The sequence below is a fragment of the Pongo abelii genome, chromosome 5, assembly GCF_028885655.2.
Source record: "Pongo abelii isolate AG06213 chromosome 5, NHGRI_mPonAbe1-v2.0_pri, whole genome shotgun sequence".
Taxonomy (NCBI): Eukaryota; Metazoa; Chordata; class Mammalia; order Primates; family Hominidae; genus Pongo; species Pongo abelii.
Window position 1 is genome coordinate 112,561,507 of NC_071990.2, and position 20,590 is coordinate 112,582,096.

The following is a 20,590-nucleotide window of genomic DNA, read 5'->3' on the forward strand; positions in this document are numbered from 1 at the left end:
GAACTCAAATATGAGGAGATGGTTCCCAAGGCCATGAAGAAGTGAAAAAACTCTGAGCAAAAGAAAGCAAATTAGTATTCATAATCACAGTGCCCCTCCCCTCAATCTGTCCAGCACCAAACATGCAGAAAACTTTCCCAACTCAGAGTTGCTACACTGGAAAAAGTATAACTGAGGTGGACAACTGGCTTCTCCACCATCTTGGGTTCGTTGGCAAGAGACCTATCCCTGTCCTAATAACTGGGAGCAGTGGAAATACCTGGGAGCAGAGAGAAATATCCCTGAAAACCGCCAGAAATAAAGAGAAGAGGTCGGAGGTGGGACTACCATCCCTAGTCCTGGAAACTCTGCTATGTAACTCAGCCAAAAGAGATGCCAAGTTGGAGTGGCTGTTCAGCAGCACCACACTGTAAGAGGTTCATTTCACAGGTTCATTGGACATGAACCTCTACCCAGAGGTTAGGTGCTGAAAAGGAGGCAGCAACCTAGCAGATTTAAGAAAAAAAAAAAAAAAAAAAAAAAAAAAGAAAGAAAGAAAATTAACAGGTAAACTTCAAAGAATCTCTAAGCAAGCATATTCGATAAAAACCAAAACAAGTCAGACAGAGAAGACTAGAATAAATTAATCCTTGAATGCAAAGACACAGATGTATATCCACAACAAACAACAGAAAACAGGGAACCATGACCTCAAATAGACAAAGCAAGGAACCAGTGACTGACCCTAAGAAGACAGTGACATGAGCTTTCTGATCAAGAATTCAAAATACCAGGTATAAGGAAATCCAATAACTTACAAGGCAACGCAGAAAAGTAATTAAGAAATTTATTAGAGAAATTTAGCAAGGAGATCAAAATAATACAAAAAAAAATCAAACAGAAATCGAAACTGAGAAATACATTTGGTGAACAGAAAAATTCATTAGGTACTCTCAATAGCACGATGGAAACTCAATAACCTACATGACAACACAGAAAAGTAATACAGAAATTTATTAGAGAAATTTAACAAGGAGAGTGAAATAATACAAAGAAAACAAACAGAAATCAAAACTGAGAAATGCATTTGGTGAACTGAAAAATTCATTAGTCTCTCAATAGCAGGATATATGAAACAAAAAAAAGTCAGTAAGCTCAAAGACAGGCTATTTGAAAATACATGAGGAGAAAAAAGAAAAAAAACCAAGGAAAGGAATGAAGGCTGCCTTTAAGATATAGAAAATTACCTCTAAAGACAAAATCTAAGAAATTTATTGGTATTTAAGAGCGAGGGCTCTTGTTAAGCAAGGGCAAGGAGTAAAAAGCTTATTTCAAGAAATAACAGAAAAAAATCCCAAAACTTGAGAAAAAGATAAATATCCAGGTACAGGAATAAAGGTAAGACAACACCAAATAGATTTGATGCAAATAAGACTACTCCCAAGTTATATAATAATCAAACACTCAAAAGGTCAAGGACAAAGAAAGCAGCAAAGAAGTAAATAATGTATACAAGTGCTCCAACTTGTCTGGCAACAGACATCTTAACAGAAACTATAAAGGCCAGGAAAGAGTGGAATGCCATCTTCAACGTGCTTTAAAAAAATGCCATCTAAGAATAAAGTATTGAGCAATGCTATCCTTCAAATATAAAAAAGAGGGTTTTTGTTCTGTTTTTTTTAAAATCTTCTTTTGTAGTGATGGGAATCACGCTATGTTGACCACGCTGGTTTTGAACTCCTGGACTCAAGCAATCCTCCCATCACTGTCTCCCAAAGTGCTAGGATTATAGGTGTGAGCCACTGTGCCCAGCCAAATATATAGTCTTTCCCAGACAAACTTAAGCTAAGAGAATTCACCACCACCAGAACCACCTTACAAAAAAATGCACATGGGAGTTCTTCCACCAGAGAGAAAAAAACACTAACTTACAAAAAGAAAGCTTGTAAAGGTATAAAACCCACTGGTAAAATTAAGTACACAAACAAACCAGAATACTCTATTACTGCAATTTGTGGTGTACAATCCATTTGTAACTCTGTTTGGTATGAAGTCCAAAAGACAAATCTACCAAAGACAGTAATACTTATAGCAACCCATTAAGAGATAGGCAATATAAAAACATAACACAACATAGTGTCAAAATGTGGGGGGGGCGGGGTGGGGCGGAGTTATAGTAAAGAGGGTTTTTTAGCTTCTCGAGAGGGGCCTTGCAGGCCCCGCTCCCGCCCTCGGCTCGCCTGGCCCAGACCAGAAGTGGCACCGCACGGCCTGGGCCTGGTGCAGGGGGTGAGCACCGGGGCCTGGTCGGATATGGATAAGAAGCACAAGAAGCTCAAGTCGGACAAACACCTCTACCAGGAGTATGTAGAGAAGCCCTTGAAGCTGGTCCTCAAAGCAGGAGGGAACGAAGTCACCGAACTCTCCACAGGCAGCTCGGGGAACAACTCCAGCCTCTTCGAAGACAAAAAACGATCATGACAAACACAAGGAGAGAAAACGGGAAAAGAGAAAGAAAGGAGACAAGCAGGTTCCAGGGGAAGAAAAGGGGAGAAAACAGATAAGAGTTAAGGAGGATAAAAAGAAGCGAGATTGAGACAGGGTGGAGAATGAGGCAGAAAAAGACCTCCAGTGTCACGCCCCTGTGAGATTAGACTTGCCTGGTTAGAAGCCTCTCACAAGCACTTTAGCCAAACAAGAAGTACAACAGATACCCCTTCAAGAAGCTTTGAATCAACTGGCAAGACAATTGCAGAAAAAAGATCCAAGTGCTTTCTTCTCATTTCCTGTGACTGATTTTACTGCTCCTGGCTACTCCATGATCATTAAACACCCAATGGATTTTAAATGAAAGAAAAGATCAAGAACAATGACTACCAGTCCATAGAAAAACTAAAGGATATCTTCAAACTAATGTGTACTAATGCCATGATTTACAATAAACCAGAGACCATTTCTTATAAAGCTGCAAAGAAGCGGTTGCACTCAGGGATGAAAATTCTTAGACATGAAAGAATTCAGAGCCTGAAGCAGAGCATAGACATCATGGCTGACTGGCAGAAAACTCAAAAGCAGAAAGATAGAACAGACACCTCGCAGAGTGGGGAGGACAGAGGCTGCTGGCCGAGAGACAGAGGACTCTGGAGATGCCAAAGCACACGCCTTCAAGAGTCCCAGCAAAGAAAATAAAAAGAAAAAGACATGCTTGAAGATAAGTTTAAGAGCAATAATTTAGAGAGCGCAGGAGCAGCCTGACTGCATCCTGAAGGAATCTGGAGGAAAGCTGACCAGGAGGCTTGTGAATAGTCAGTGCAAATTGGAAAGAAGAAAACCAGACGGAACAACGTTGGGACTTCTCCATCCTGTTGATCTCATTGTAGGAGAGCCAGGCTACTGCCCTGTGAGACTGGGAGTGACAACTGGAAGACTTCGGTCTGGTGTGAATACTTTGCAGGGGTTCAAAGAGGATAAAAGAACAAAGTCACTCCAGTGTTATATTTGAATTATGGGCCCTACAGTTCTTATGCACCGCATTATGATTCCACATATGTGAATATCAACAAGAATGATTCTGATTTAATCTATTCAACCTATGGGGAAGACACAGATCTTCCAAGCAATTTCAGCAGCCATGAGTTTTTGGCCACGTGCCAAGATTATCCATCTGTGATGGCAGATAGTTTACTGGATGTTTTAACAAAAGGAGGGCATTCCAGGACCCTAGAAGAGATTTAGATGTCATTGCCTGAAGAAGGAAGGCCATACTAGGACACTTGACACAGCAAAAGAAATGGAGATTACAGAAGTAGAGCCACCAGGGTGTCTGGACTCCAATACTTCAAGACAGGCTCATAGCACTGAAAGCAGTAACAAACTTTGGCATTCCGGTTGAAGTTTTTGACTCTGAAGAAGCTGAAATATTCCAGAAGAAACTTGATGAGACCACCAGATTGCTCAGGGAGCTAGCTCCAGGAAGTCCAGAATGAACGTTTCAACACCAGACCCCCTCCCAACATGATCTGTCTCTCGGGTCCCTCATACAGAGAAATGCATCTCACTGAACAAGTGACCAATAATCTTAAAGAACTTGCACAGCAAGTAACTACAGGTGATATTGTAAGCACGTATGGAGTTTGAAAAGCAATGGGGATTTCCATTCCTTCCCCTGTCACGGAAAACAAATCCCCTTTGTGGATTTGACAGAAGATATTGAAGAACCTAAAAAGACGAATGTTGCTGAATGTGGACCTGGTGGAAGTTGAGGCCACCTGTATTTGATTATATATTATGTACATACTTTTTCATTCTTAACTTAGAAACGCTTTTTAGAATATATTAAATATTTGTAAATTGTGTTTTTAATTAAACTTTGCAACAGTGAATTTGAATGTTCCAGAGGTTGGACTTGTATTAGGTAATAAAGCTGGACCTGAGGAAAAAAAAAGAGGGTTTTTAAAAAAAATTTCTATTCTTTGTTTTGTAATTAAGATGTTTTTGTAAGTCTCATGGTTACCACAATGCAAAAACCTGTAATAGATTCACTATAACTAAAAAGCAATGAATTCAAACATACTACCAGAGAAAATCTCTTAACCGCAAAGGAAGACAGAAAAGAAAAAAGGAAGGAGTTCTAAAACAACAGAAAACAAGCAATGAAATGACAGTAGTAAGTTCACTTGGCAACAATAACACTGAATGCAAATGGACTCAATTCTCTAATTACAAGGCAGAATGATTCTGTCTAAACAGATAAAGAAGCAAGAGTTAAACCATATGCTGCCTATAAGAAACTTACTTCGCCTATAAAGCCACACAGAGACTGAAAGTGAAAGGCTGGAAAAAGATATTCCATGCAACTGGAAACAAAAAAGCAGGAGTAGCTATATTTGTATCAGATAAAATAGACTATCAAGACTGTAAAAAGAAACAAAGAGGGTCACTATGTAGTGACAAAAGGGTCAATTCAGTAAGAGGATATAACAATTATAAATATCTATGCATGCAACACCAGAGCATCTGAGTGCATAAAGCAAATAATACATTTAAAAGGAGAGACAGACTGCAATACAGTAATAGTAGGGGACTTCAACACCCCATTTTCAGTAATGGACAGAGCATCCAGACAGAAAATCAACAAAGAAACACTGGAGTTAAGCTACACAGTACACAAACAGGCCTAATCAACATTTATGGAACATTTTACCCATGGCTGCAGAAAACACATTCTTTTCATCAGCATATGGAATATTCTCCAAAACAGATCATATCTGAGACAAAAAACAAGTCTCAGCAAATTTAAGTAAGTAGAAATCATACCAAGTATCTTCTCTGGCCACAATGGAATAAAACTAGAAATTAATAACAAAAGGAAGCTTGAAAAATATACAAACACATGAAAATTAAACAACATTCTCCTGAATGACCAATGGGTCAATAAAGAAATTAAGAAGGAAATCTAAAAATTTCTTGAAACCAATGGAACTGAAAACACAACATACCCAAACCTATGGGACACAGAAGTGGTACTAAGAAGGAAGTTTATAACAATAAACACCTATGTCAAAAAGTAGAAAGACTTCAAATAAACAACCTAACGGTATACCTGAAGGAACTAGAAAAAGAACAAAACAAACCCAAAATTAGTGGAAGGAAATAAATAGTAGAGATCAAATCAGAAATAAATGAAATTGAGACTAAAAACCAATACAGAAGATCAACAAAATGAAAGGTTGTTTTTTTAAAAAAGACAAACAAAATTAACTAACAAACCTTTAGCTAGGCTAGAAAAAAGAGAGAAGATCCAAACAAATAAAACCAGAAACAAAAGAGGAGATAAAACAACTGAGACCATAGAAATACAAAGAGACTATTATGAAGAGGCTAATACATGAGAGACTGTTACGAAGAACTATACACCAACAAATTGGAAAACCTAGAAGAAACTGATAATTTCCTGGACACAGCCTACCAAGGTTGAATCAAGGAGAAAGAAACCTTAATACACCAATAATGAGTAAGGAGACTGAAGCCATAATAGTCTCCCATCAAAGAAGAGCCCAGGACCTAACGGCTTCATTCCTAAATTCCATCAAACATATAAAGAACTAATACCAATTCTACTCAAACTCTTCAAACAAAATTGAAGCAGAAGGCATACTTTCAAACTCATTCTATGAGACCAGCATTATCCTGATACTAAAACCAGACAAGGACACAACCAAAAAAAGAAGACTACAGGCTAACATCCCTGATGAACACAGATGCAAAAATCCTCAACGAAATTCTAGCAAACGAAATTCAACATCACATTAGAAAGATCATTCACCATGATCAAGTGGAATTCATCCCAGGGATGCAGATTGTTCAACATAAGCAAATCAGTGAACATGATACATCACATTAACAGAATCATGAACAAAAAAGCCTATTATTGTTTCAACAGATGCTGGAAAAGCATTAAATAAAATTCAACATCACTTCATGATAAAAACCCTCAAAAAAGGAACATCCCTCAAAATAATAAAGAATATATATTACAAACCCACACCTAACACTGTACTGCATGTGGAAATATTAAAAGCCTTTCCTCTAAGATCTGGAGCAAGACCGGGATGCCCACTTTCACAACTTTTATTCAATGTAATACTGGAAGTCTTGTCCAGAGCAATGAGGCAAGAGAGAGAAATAAAAAGTATCCAAATTGGAAAGGAAGAAGTCAAATCAGCCTTGTTTGCAGATGACATGGTCTTATACTTAGAAAAGCCTGAGGAACTCAACCAAAAAAACTGTTAAAAATGATTAATGGGCCGGGCGTGGTGGCTCATGCCTGTAATCCCAGCACTTTGGGAGGCTAAGGTGGGCGGATCACCAGGTCAGGAGATTGAGACCATCCTGGCTAACATGGTGAAACCACGTCTCTAATAAAAATACAAAAAAAGATTAGCTGGGTGTGGTGGTGGGCGCCTGTAGTCCCAGCTACTCAGGAGGCTGAGGCAGGAGAATGGCGTGAACCCGGGAAGTGGAGCTTGCAGTAAGCCAAGATTGTGCCACTGCACTCTAGCCTGGGCGACAGAGCGATACTCCGTCTCAAAAAAAAAAAAAAAAAAAAAAAAAATCAATGAATCCAGTAAAGTTGTAGGATACAAAATCAACATACAAAAATCAGTAGCATTTATATACGCCAACAGCAAACAATCTGAAAAAAAAAAATCAAGAAAGCAACCCCACTTACAATAACTACAAAGAATAGAAAATATCTAAATCAATCTAACCAAAGAAGTAAAATATCTCTACTAGAAAAAGTATAAAACGCTGATGAAAGAAATTAAAGAGGACACAGAAAACTGAAAAGATACTCCATGCTCATGGATTAGAAGAACCAATATTGTTAAAGTAACAATTCTGGCTAATGTGGTAACTCATACCTGTATCCCAGCACTTTGGGAGGCTGAGACGGAAGGATTGCTTGAGCCCAGGAGTTCAAGATAAGCCTGGGCAACATGGTGAAACCCTGTCTATACAAAAAATACAAAAATTAGCTGGACATGGTAGCACACGCCTGTAGTCCCAGCTACTGGGGAGGCTGCAAGGTGGGAGGACTGCCTGAGACCAGAAGTCAAGGCTGCAGTGAACTGTAATTGCACCACTGCACTCCAGCCTGTAAGACACAGCAAGACCCTGTCTCAAAACAAAACAGAACAAAACAATTCTACCCAAAGCAATTTACAAAGTCAATGGAATCCCTATCAATGTATAAACGACATTCTTCACAGAAATAGAAAAAACAATCCTAAAATATGTATGGAACCATAAAAGACCCTGAATAGCCAAATCAATCTTCAGCAAAAAGAAAGCTGGAGGCATCACACTACCTGACTTCAGAATATACTACAAAGCTATAGAAACCAAATCAGCGTGCTATTGGCATAAAAACAGACATATAGACCAATGAAACAGAACAGAGAACCTACATATAAATCCAGACATTAACAGCTAACTCATTTTCAACAAAGGCATCAAAAACATACAATGGGAAAAAAAACAGTCTCTTCAACAAATGGTGCTGGGAAAACTGAATAACCACATGCAGAAGGATGAAACTAAAAACAGAACCTTATCTCTCACCATATACAAAAGTCAAAATGGATTAAAGACTTAAATCTAACACCTGAAACTATGAAACTACTAGAAGAAAACATTGGGGAAGTGCTCCAGGACATTGGTCTGTGCAAAGATTTTTTTGGGTAAGACCTCAAAAGCACAGGCAACCAAGCCAAAAATAGACAAAAGGATTACATCAAGCTTCTGTAGAGCAAAGGAAACAATCGATGAAGTGATAAAGACAATTCATAAAATGGAAAAAAATATTCACACGCTACTCATCTAACAAGGGATTAACAACCAGAATATATAAGGAGCTCAAACAACACAATAACAACAAAACAAATAATCTGATTTTTAAATAGGCAAAAGGTCTGAATAGATATTTCTCAAAAGAAGACATAAAAATGGCCAGACACATGAAAAGATGCTCAACATCACTAATCATCAGAGAAATACAAATCAAAATCATAATGAGATATCATCTCACCCCAGTTAGAATGGCTTTTATCAAAAAGACAATGAATAATGGATGCTGGTGAGGATGTGGATAAAGGAGAATCCTTATACACCACTGTTGGGAATGTAAATTAGTACAGTTACTATGGAAAACTGTGTGGAGGTTCCTCAATCCAACAATTCCACTTTTGAATATAAACCCAAAAGAAAATCAATATATTGAAGATATTTCTGTACTCCCATGTTTATTGAAGCACTATATTCACAATAAAAAAAATTAGAATCAATATAAGTGCCCGTCAGTGGATGAATGGATAAAGAAAATATGGTATATATACACAATGGAATGTTATTCAGCCATATAAAAAAATGAAATCCTGTCATTTGCATCAACATGAGTGAAACTGGAAGTCATTATACGTTAAGTGAAAAAAGCCAAGTACAGAAAGACATTATCACATGTTCTCATTCATATGTGGCAGCTAAAAAAGTGGATCTCATGAAGATAGAGAGTAGACTGGTGGTTACCAGAAGCTGAGAAGGGTCGGGGTGCAAGGATGAAGAGAGGTTGATTAAGGGGTACAAATATACAGTTCGAGAGAAGAAACGAGACCTAGTGTTTGGTAGATCAGCAGGGTGACTATAGTTTACAATAATATGTTGTATATTTCAAAATAGCTAGAAGAGAATAAATCAAATATTTCTAGCATAAAGACAAATATTTAAGATGAGATGAATATCCCAATTACACTGATTTGATCTTTACAAATTACATAAATGTAGTAAATTATCACATGTACCCTAAACATATGTACATCTACTATGTCTCAATAAAAAATATTAAATATTTTAAAAGGGCAAAGGATGTGAATAAACATTTTCCTGAGGAGATATCAAATGGCAAATAAGCACACTGAAAGATTCTCAACATCAGCAGCCATCAGCAAAATGCAAATCGGAACCACACACTCACTAGGACAGCTATAATTAAAAAGTCAGACAATAACTAGTGTTGTGGAGAAACTAGAAATTTCATACACTACTTCTAGGAATGTTAAATGGTGCAGGTGCTTTATAGAATAGTCTGGTAGTTCTTCAAAAAGTTAAACAAATAGAGTTATCATATGACCAGCAATTCTACTCCTAGGTATATGTCTAAGAGAAATAAAAATACATGTCCACACAAATACTTGTACATGAATATTCATAGCAGCATTATTCATAATGGTCAAAAGGTGAACACAACTCAGAAGTCCATCAATTGATGAATGGATAAATACAATACAGCATATCCAGAAAACAGAATATTATTCAGCCATAAAAAGGAATGAAGTGCTGATAAATGCTATACTATATATAAAATTAAAATATTTCAATTAAAAATTGTATACTAAGAATTTTTATTTTTAGCATTTTATTAATTTTTTAGTATTAAATTTTAGTTTACAATTTTTAATTAAAATATTTTAATTTTATATTATAGAGAAACATTTAAAATATTATGCTAACTTAAAGGAGCCAGACACAAAAAATCACATATTATATGACTCCATTTATGTGAAATGTCCAAAATAGGCAAATTTATAGAGAAAGAAAGGAGATTAATGGTTGCTGGGGCTTAGGGAATTGGGAGGAAATGAGTAGTGACTGCTATTTGATACAGTGTTTCTTTTTAGGGTGACAATGTTCTAAAATTGATTGAGCTTATGGTTGCACAACTCTGTGAATAAAGATCACTGAATTGTATAATTTAAATAGGTAAAATGTATAGTATGTGTGCTACATCTCAATAAACTTACATAATCTTTTTTGGAGACAGGGTCTTCCTCTGTCACTCAGGCTGGAGCACAGTGGCAGGATCACAGTTCACTGCAGGTCTGACCACCTGAGCTCTAGTGATCTTCCTGCCTCAGCCTCTCGAGTAGCTGGAACTACAGGTATGTGACACCTGCCTAATTTTTTTATTTTTAGTTTTATTTTTTATAGAGACAGGGTCTCGCTACACGCTTAGACTGGTCTCAAACTCCTGGGCTCAAGTGATCATCTTGCCTCAGCCTCCTGAGTAGCTGCCTTGCCTCAAAGTGCTGGGATTACAGGCATCAGCCACCTCACCCGGCCTGTTATATAATCTTTTAAACTTATCTATACTCACTGTTTTCTTCAGCAGTTGCTAATGAGATGACCTAATTTTGAATATACCATTAGAGAAAATGCATTCATTAAATTATTCAATTTATATCATAGGAATAAATTATGAATATACAGAAATATAATCATTTGCCACTAAAACCACTTACATATCTTTATTTTTATTTAATGATGCACTAAATATAGTATTTTTATTTTAATTATTTTTTTAGAGACAGAATCTTGCTATGTTGCCCAGGCTGGGACTATAAGTGTGCACCAGTGTACCTGGCTTTAAACCCTGAATCATATTAAGATTAAAAAAAAAAAAAAGAGGTAAAGTGATCATTACCAAAAAATAAACTAACAATTAAGAAAGAACTGTTAATGTTAAGAAAGTTTTCTCAGACAATAAAACTAAATGACAATAAAAAAAATTAATATTTGAACAGGCTCCTCACATCCCTCAAAATCCCGTATCCCAACCCGATATCCTATAACTTTCATACATGAATTAAGGAAAGGTTTTCTTAGGACTATGTTTAATTATTTAGAGTCCTGGGTTGATATGGCAAGTGAGTTCTACTAAGCATACAGTTGATCTCACAGGGTCCTGAATAAGGCAAAATGATAAATCATAAAAATCTGAAGTCCAAAGCTTTGGGCAAAAACACGTTAACTTGTCAAAAACAATGCAAACCAGAAGTCAGTGGAGCAACATCTTTAATGTATTAAAAGAAAAAAAAAAACAGTCAATTTTTTAGTGGTTACCCTGGAGTTTGAAGTATACATTTGCAACTATTCTAAATCCACTTTCAAATACTATACTGCCTCAAAGGTAACTTATATTAGGTTGGTGCAAACGTAACTGTGGTTTTTGCATTGCTGGAATTTGCTGTTTGATTGGAACACATTCTTAAATAAATGTGATTATGTTATACATCCTTTTAACAGGCATTTCTCACTTTATGTTTTTTTGCTAATGACTTATTACCTGCTGTTCATTTTATGTTTAGAGTATGGAAATGACGTCAGACAAAAAGCAAATTTGAGCGATTTTCTTATTTGAGTTCAAAATGGGTTGTAAAATAGCAGAGACAACTCACAACATCAACAATGCATGTGGCCCAGGAACTGCTAACAAATGTACAGTGCAGTGGTGGTTCAAGAGGTTGTGCAAGGGGGACAAGAGGCTTGAAGATAAGGAGCTTGGTGGCCGGCCATCAGACGTACACAACAACTAATTGAGAGTAATCATCAAAGCTGATCCTCTTAAAACTACACGAAAAGTTGCCAAAGAACTCAACATAGAGCATTCTACAGTTGTTCAACATTTGAAGCACATTGGAAAAGTGAAAAAGCTAAATAAGTGGGTGCCTCATGAGCTGCATGAAAATAAAAGAGATCTTTTTGAAGTATGGTCTTCTCTTATTCTACACAATAACAATGAAACATTTCTCAATTGGATGGTAACATGATGGAAAATGGATTTTATGTGATGACCAGCTCAGCGGCTGCACCAAGAAGAAGCTCCAAAGCACTTCCTAAAGCCACACTTGCACCAAAAAAAGGTCATGGTCACAGTTTGGTGGTCTGCTGCCCATTTGACCCACTACAGCTTTCTGAATCCAGGCAAAAACCAATACATCTGAAAAGTATGCTCAGCAAATCAATGAGATGCACCGAAAACAGAAAGGGCCCAATTCCTCTTCAAGACAATGCCTGACCGCCAACCAGCGCTTCAAAAGTTGAAGAAATTGGGCTATAAAGTTTTGCTTCAGCCACCATATTCACTTGACCTCTTGCCAGTGGACTACGATTTCTTCAAGCATCTGGACAACTTTTTGCCAGGAAAATGCTTCCACAACCCACAGGATGCAGAAAATGCTTTCCAAGAGTTCACTGAATCCCAAAGCAAAGATTTTTTTTTGAGATGGAGGAGTTTCGTTCTTGTTGCCCAGGCTGGAGTACAATGGCACAATCTTGGCTTACTGCAACCACTGCCTCCAGGGTTCAAGTGATTTTCCTACCTCGGCCTCCCTCCCAGTAGCTGGGATTACAGGCATGCGCCACCACGCCCGGCTAATTTTGTATTTTTAGTAGAGACGGGGTTTCTCCATGTTGGTCTCGAACTCCCAACCTCAGGTGATCCGCCCACCTGGGCCTCCCAAAGTGCTGGGATTACAGGCGTGAGCCACCGCACCAAGCCCCGAAGCAAAGATTTTTATGCTACAGAAATAAACAAACTTATATCTTTTGGCAAAAATGTGTTGATTATAATGGTTCCTATTTTGATTAATAAAGATGTGTCTGAGCCTAGTTATAACGATTTAAAATTCCTGGTCCAAAACTGCAATTACTTCTAAGGGACAGCCCTCCTGTCCCTTATAAAATTGCTGCCATTAATTTCACTTATCCCTAAGCTATAACTGAATGCATTACTGCTATTATTATTTTGAACAGTTACCTATCAAATAAGAACAAGAAAATAAAAGATTTTACCTTTACTTATTCCTTTTCTAATACTCTTCCTTTCTTTATGTAGATCCAAGTTTCTCACCTATATCATGTTCCTTTTCTCTGGAGAACTTCTAACATTTCTTATAAGGCAAGTAACATTTCTTACTGGCAACAGATTCCCTCAATGTTTATTTGTCTGAGAAAGTTTTTTATTTCTCTTTCATTTTGAAGGATAATTTCACTGCACACAGAATAATTCCAGGTTGGTGGTGTTTTTCTTTCAACACTTACAACATTTCACTCCTCTCTCTTCTTGCTTGCATTGTTTGTGAACAGAAGTCCGATGTAATTTTTGCTTTCTTCACATATAAGTAAGGTGGGTTTTTTCGCCTCTGGTTTCTTTCAAAATTTTCTCTTTATCTTTGGTTTTCTGCAGTTTGAATATGATATGCGTAGGTGTTTAATTTTGGAAAATTCTCAGTCATTATTACTTCAAATATTTATTTTGTTCTTCTGAAAAGCCCATCAAAGGTATTCTTCATTTCTGTTATAGATTTTATTTCTAGCATTTTCTTTTCTTACAATTCCAATCCCTATGCCTCCATTATCCATCTGTTCTTTTTGTTACTGTTGTTGTTGTTGTCGTTGTTGTTTTTGAGACACGGTCTCGCTCTGTCACTCAGGCTGGAGTGCAGTGGCGTGACCTTGGCTCACTGCAGCCTTGATCTCATGGGCTCAGGCAATTCTCCCACCTCAGCCTCCCAAATGGGTGGGACTACAAGCGCATATGCCACCACACGCAGCTAATTTTATTTTTTATAGAGATGAGGTCTCACTATGTTGCCCAGGCTGGTCTTGAACTCCTGGGCTCAAGTCATTCTCCCACCTCGCTTCCCAAAGTGCTGAGATTACAGGTGCGAGCCACCACGTCCAGCCACTCATCTGTTCTTGTACGTTGTCTACATTTTTTATTACAGACCTTACCATGTTACTCCTCATTATTTTAAATTATCAATCTGACAATTCCAAAATCTCTGCCATATCTAGCTAGGAGTTAAGACTGTCATGTTTACTATTTTTGCTGTAGTTATAGGTGTTAGAGGCTAATATTTTCTCTACTGTCCTTGTTTTTGTCTCATACTGTCTTTGGGTTTCCCTAGAAACTCTTTACATAGTGTGAGTCTAAGCCTTGCAGTTCTTTCAGCTGTAATCTTCTGTTATTATACAGGAGCCTGCTGACATGAGGGGAGGGGAAGAGCCTGTTGATGTGGGGTATGGGGAGAAGATAAAGTGTTCTATAGTCCTATGATTACGTTTCAGTCTTTAAGTGGGCCTGTGCCCCTGGGGTGTGACCGTCACAAGTGATTTTCAGCTCTTCCCCCACTTAGGTGAAACAGGAAGAATAAAGGGGGCTGGAGTTAAGATACTTCCCTTTCCCTGAGTTGGTTATGGCGCTGGTGGTTTCCTTTGGCGAATTTTACATGTGACCTTGTAAACAATGTGTATTCTGAAATTATTAGGTAGGTGTAAGGTTCTAAAAACGTCAGTTAGACTGAGTTGGTTGACAGTGTTGTTCAAGTGTTTCATATACTTACTGATTTTCTACCTACTTGTTTCACCAAATGCTGAAAGAGAAGTGTCAAAGTCTCCAACCGTAACACTGGCTTTATCTTTTTCTCTCTTTAGTTCTCCCTTATGTTCTCCCTTGATGTCAGTATTGCATCAAGTTTTTTGAACTTTTTGTCTTTTTGAAAACTTGAACTTTTTATCATTTTGAAATATCCCTCTTTAATTCTGATAATACGACTTACCATGAAGTCTACTTTGCCTGATCTTTAGATACTCCAGTGTTCCTAGTGACTTTTCCTTGCAGAGTACATTTCTCCACTGTTTTACTTTCAAACTGTCTAAAGTATGATTCTTATGAGCTGCATATGGTAGTGCTTTGCATTTTAAGTTAGAATAATAAGTCCATGTAAAACTAATCCAATTATTTAATAAGGTTTGAGGTTATGTCTTGCCATTTTGTTTTCTATTTTTCCTGCTTATTCATTGCTCATTTTTTTTCCCTAACCTGCTCTCTTTTGGCCTGAAAAAATTTTAGATTCAATTCTACCTTATCAGTTGTCTTAATAACTACATCTCTTTAAGTAGTTGTTCTTATGATGATTTCCCTGTATATGGTTTGAGAAATTTTTCTTGGCTGATTTAAAGATTTTTATTAATTTGCAACAATTCAATTATGATGTGCCATGGTGTGTGTGTGTGTGTGTGTGTGTGTGTCCTGTTTAGGATCTGTGGTGGTGTTTTTTGCTTCTGGGACAGGATCTCACTTTGTCGCTCAGGCTGGCTGTATTGTTATTTATAAGTTTTGTTCTATTGTGTTTTCATTAAAATTACTAAACACACTTATAATACCTATCTTAAAGTCCTTTCCCTTGAATTTGATCACATATTGCATTCTGGGTCTGTTTTTATTCACAAGACTTTCTCCTTTTTATAGATTACATTTGCCTACTTCTTTATATATCTAGTAATTTTTTTTTTTCAGACAGAGTCTTTCCTGTCGCCCAGGCTGGAGTGCAGTGGCTCACTGCAACCTCCGCTTCCTGGGTTCAAGCCATTCTCCTGCCTCAGCCTTCCGAGTTGCTGGGACTACAGGCGCCGCCACCTTGCCCAGCTAATTTCTGTATTTTTAGTAGAGACGAGGTTTCACCATATTGGCCAGGCTGGTCTCAAACGCCTGACATTGTGATCCACGCGCCCGGCCATATCTAGTAATTTTTAAATAGATGGTAGGCATTGTAGATACCTGCTTATATGTGGATTTTATTGTCTTCCTTTCAAGAAAGGTTTGTCCCAACAGGCAACTAATTTACTTGCAGATCAATCTGATTGTTTTCAGCCTCGTTTTTAAAGTTTGTTAGTGCAGGTCCAGGAAGGCCTTTACGCTAAGACTACATTAGCCCTACTCATAAGATGTGACCTTTCTGGAATTTCTACTGAATGCCTGGTGTATTCAAGAAGGTCTCAATACTCTGAATAGACAAAATGTTCATATTTTGCAGATGTGTGCAAACTTTGGTAGTTGCTTAATTTATGGTTTTCAGTAGCTATCCTTTCACTGAAAATTGGCCTCATAGGGTCTCAACCTGTCCATACACAGCTCAACATTCAGCCAAAGGCTGTTCATTTATTCATTTCATGAAGGAATTTAGAAGAGATGCTATCCTTTAGTCTGATACATGACTTTAATTGTGTAGCCAGAAATTCTTAATTGTTTTATAAAAAGGAGTTAATTCTATTTCCCAAAGCTCTGAGGTCAAAGAGAACTGATTTTAAATATTCCAAACCAAACAGAAAACAGAGTACCATTATTGTCCATGTTCCATTCCCTCTATAAAATATGGGCAAACAACAGAGAATTAACAAAGTGTGTATAGCAATGGTAAGTGACATGGAAATGTATCATGTAGACAGGCCTTCAAACATCTACTGGCAGATTAGGAAGTATTGGTTAAAAACATAGGTTCATAAAACTATAGATCAGCGGAAAAGGAATTGATTGCCCATTGCATAGTGCTAGACCAAGTGGTTATCAAGCCGGGAAAAAAACGTAGGGTTAGATTTCCAAAATCATACTGCCCAAGAAATCAATCCAGATAGATTCAAATCCAAGTATATACAAAAATTTTTAAAGTCTCTGTCTAAAGGAGATTTTTTAAAACAGGCATAAAAGGCTTAAACTACAAAAGAAAAAGCTATGACTTTAAATTAAAATGGCCACGAATACCATAAATTAAAAGACAAAGACCTGAAAGAGATGTTTCCAATACACTTAACCACAAATGATCAGTATCCAGAATATATAAAGAACTCCTACAAATCAGTAAGAAAGATAGCAACCCAAAAGAAAAATGGTGAAAGAATATGATGGGGCCATTTCCACAGAAAAGGAAGAAAATGAAAGTAGAATGACTGATAATATATCAAATGATAATCAACCTTTAGGTTTTACGTTCTGAAAATTCCTACAAACTTCTTTCACTCAAAACAAAACTTTTTGATACAGCCAAGATAAAATGCCTAATGGGTTAGTTGCTTGGTGTAGGTTTTCTCTACTCCAGTACAATAAAATTAGACTTATTTGAAAGGAAAAAAATGCCAGGGCTATAATGTCATCTGCTAATTTGTCCTTTTTGTCATTAGAAAAACTTCACAAAGCAGGTCAATGTTTAAGGTATATTTTCCTCAACTGGCAAAGAGAATTGAATACTGTTCATCCTACTTCTTCCCCAGAAGTATAGTGGCCAAAGCGAAGGAGATTTACGGAAGGCAATCATTAACCCAGAGAACTAACCTAGGCAGTCAAGCAACCGATCACCTCATCGTTTTCAAGAATCAACTACAGATAATAAAACGGCAAAGGAGAGAAATACAAGAAGCTCTCGGCATGTGGCAAACTGCCTTGGAAGGGAAGAAGAAACAAAAACTTTTGGGGTCCATTTAAAAACTCAATGAGAATACACTTCTATCTGAAGAAAAAAGTGTTAACAAGAATGCAGGTGGCAACAACAGACAGTGGGAACTACTAGAAAGGAAAGGTAGGGAGGGAGGCAAGGATTAAGTAACCATTGGGTGCCATGCTCACTACCTGGGTAACGGGGGTCAATCATGTCCCAAGCCTCAGCATCATGCAATATACCCATGTAACAAACCTGAATATGTACCCCTGAATCTAAAATATAAGTTGCAATTTTTTAAAAAAACAGGTAAAATAAAGAAAAATAAAAGTATTAAATATATTTAGAAATTGGAGTAAAGTTACTCTTAAAACCTTAAAAAGAAAACCATTTTAAAAATATTTTCTGGTTATTCTAAATAAATTAGGGAGATATACCATCAATTCACCATACGTTTTTACTGAACACCTAAGTGTGTACAAGGCTTTATAAAGGTAATGTGGATTTCAAAATGAATTAAGTATAACCTCTACCTTTAAAGAGCTGGGGATGGGGTTGTTGCAAAAAGTTATACTGCAAGACAGAGATGGAAACAAAATGCTTAGGGAGCCCCCCTAAAAAGAGAAACTAATTGGAATGGATGTGGCAAGAAAGGATTCATAGAAGTGTTATTTACACCAGTCTTTAAAGGATGGGTAGGAATTTAACAGACATAAGAAAAGGAGACTGGAAAAGGTACAGCAGACAAAAAAAACAGAGGGAACAGTTTAAGCAAAGGTATGGGGGTTAGACAAAGCATAGGATATATTCAGGAAATGCCAAGCATATGAGTGGGGTTGAAATATAAGATTCATGGTAAAGAGAAAGAAAAATGGGAAATAAGCCTAGAAAAGAACAATGGAGACAGACTGAGGAAGTCCCTTTACACAACATAAAAAGTTCATTTTCAGCTGCGGGGATTCAAATGATTTTGTGCTGTACAGACATATGTAATGTAGCCCTTTACTGTCAGATGGCCCTGTGTATGAGTTAAGTCTCATTTTAACAATTGTGCTGTCTTGTGGTCATCAATCCACCAAGTCCCATGAGAGTTAACCGTTAATCGGAATAAATGCTGAGGTTGGTTAAATGCTAAATTTTAAAACAGATCCTGCTGCTCTATAATCAATATGATTCTGTTAATAGAGTGACAATATAATTTCTTGTACAAACTGGATTGTTGAGAATAAAGGTGGTTCCTATTAATAATAATGCTAGTGTAAATTAGGAACATCCCAACAAACTGGGATGAAGTGACTTTAGTTATAAAAACTCCCAAATCACCTGGGCACGGTGGCTGGCTCACGCCTATAATCCCAGCACTTTGGGAGGCCGAGGCGGGATGGATCACCTGAGGTCAGGAGTTCGAGACCAACCTGACCAACAAGGTGAAACCCCATTTCTACTAAAAATACAAAAATTAGCCGGGCGAGTTGGCAGGCGCCTGTAGTCCCAGCTACTCAGGAGGCTGAAACAGGAGAATTGCTTGAACCCGGGAGGCAGAGGTTGCAGTGAGCCAAGACCATGCCACTGCACTCCAGCCCGAGCAACGGAGCAAGACTCTGTCTCAAAACAAACAAACAAACAAACAAACAACTCCCAAATCAAAGGGACTCTACTTTTCTTCCACAAATTCCCTTCAGTGGGAATCTCCTTTTGTAAAGCCTTAGGAGAATCTAGTATTTGATACTGAGATTAGTGGCTATGGCATTTTAAAGAGATAGGCATATATTAAAAATGAATAAATCTACTCTTTGTATAGTAGCAGAGACTTGAAGAATGAATAACTTCGTGTAAATCTATATGAGACTTCTTTACCTTAACTAATGACAACCATGAAGACACAAGAACTGCATACTGATCACTAATCTCACAAGTATAATTAGACTCAGATGGTATTTCCTGAGCTTTGGTGTTTTTTATATTTGAAAACAGTTAATTTTCAACTATACCTACCATCCCAAAATATATTAGTCTTTATTTTAGCATACTGAAGGAAAAAAAATCTGTTTATTGTTAAAATTACAGAATACACCTGATGGTTTGCAAAAGACTTAATATGGGTAGCTGCAAAACTTAGCCTTTAGCCTCTTGCCAAATACCATACCAGACGTGTTCTGAATCACCAGTAAACCCGGATGCCCTCGTGTGAGATTATTTCAACTCCAACATTCAAATGCTTGCTATTAGAAAACACTTACAGAGAAAAATGCAATCTCACTAACTAGAAATTAATAAAGAGACAAAACAAACCTGTGGTCTTAATGAGCAAATAAAACCAAAAACTTCAAATGTCAGGACTCTAAGGAAAGTAATTTAACCTCTACTAATTTTTGTCAAAGTCTAAGACCTGATTAAAGATGGTTTTCACCCTGTAAAAAGCTGTTAACCTTTTCACATTAAAAAAATTCACCTTATGTCAAGGGTTGGCATAAGGTATAACAGGACAAACGGCAAATATTTTAGGCTCTGTGGGTCACAGTGAACCTTTGGTGCAACTACCTCCTGCTGAAGCATGACAAGAGCCATTATAAGTAATCAATGTGAGGGGCAGTGATCCAATAAAGTTTTACTTAGAAAAACAGGTGGTTGGACTGGATTTGGCTCACAGACTATAGTTGGTCAACCCCTCTTTCAGAATATAAGCTCTGGGCAGTACTTGATACATAATAGATGCTCTATAAATGTTTATTGATGAATCATATTATTTAATAAGCAAAAAACTTAACCAAATGTCTCTGATACTATACAAACACTGTGTTCATTGAGTATTGAGACTCAACTTCCTAAGTTAGAATTTATAGGTTATTTCCCACACAAAACCCTCATTTAAAAATTTTTTTAATTAAAAATTTTACTTTAATTGTATTATGAATCATGGAACACTATCATGTCAGTATTGAACTCTGTTCACCCAAGATATGAATTTTCTGGCTCCTTGGGGCTGTTCATATAAATAAGCA

The 20,590-nt window shown here is 37.1% G+C and overlaps 1 protein-coding gene and 1 pseudogene across 5 annotated transcripts in view; one reads left to right on the forward strand and one right to left on the reverse strand.

The window, feature by feature from the left end:
- REV3L (REV3 like, DNA directed polymerase zeta catalytic subunit) overlaps nucleotides 1-20,590 on the reverse strand; it is a 185,834-nt gene that overhangs the window by 130,060 nt on the left and 35,184 nt on the right. The window lies entirely within an intron of this gene.
- On the forward strand, nucleotides 1,237-4,241 carry LOC100438986 (bromodomain-containing protein 7-like; annotated as a pseudogene).